Source organism: Asparagus officinalis, chromosome 10 (assembly GCF_001876935.1).
Source record: "Asparagus officinalis chromosome 10, Aspof.V1, whole genome shotgun sequence".
Lineage (NCBI taxonomy): Eukaryota > Viridiplantae > Streptophyta > Magnoliopsida > Asparagales > Asparagaceae > Asparagus > Asparagus officinalis.
Window position 1 is genome coordinate 1462669 of NC_033803.1, and position 683 is coordinate 1463351.

Here is a 683-nt window from a genome sequence, read left to right on the forward strand (position 1 = left end):
ATGCGTTTTGGCTTGTTTGTTAGCCTTTGAAACCGGGGGTCCGGGTGCTTGGTTGGACCCCGTACGAACGCGCAGGCCGTCGCTCACGTTTCGCCTGTTGTAACGCGGCGGTCCGACTCCAGCGTTTTTGATGTTGAAACGCGGTTCGACCCTGGCGTTTTGATGTTGAGACGCGGGTTCGACCTTGGCGTTTTTTGATGTGTGAAATGCGGGTTCGACCCTGGCGTTTTGGGATGTTGTAGACGCGGGGCTTCCGACCCCATCGGCTGGGTTGATGTTGAAACGCGGTGTTCAGACCCTGGCGTTTTGATGTTGTGACGCGGGGTTCGACCTTGGCGTTTTTATGTTGAAACGCGGGGTTCGACCTTGGCGTTTTGATGTTGTAACGCGGGGTTCGACCCTGGCGTTTTGATGTTGAAACGCGGGGTTCGACCCTGGCGTTTTGATGTTGAAACGCGGGGTTCGACCCTGGCGTTTTGATGTTGAAACACGGGGAGGACCTCCGCGTCTTGCCTTGCAGAGATTATCACCAAGTAATCTCTTTTTGTCATAGCGTTGCAAAGATCATTGTCTTGTAATCTTCGTCTTGGCTCCTTGAGAATATGAGAGTCGTCAGATTGTAACTCCCGATGTTGACTGTGAATGCTGTTGAAGTAGAGCTTCCATCAGTTATCGTGAAGGTC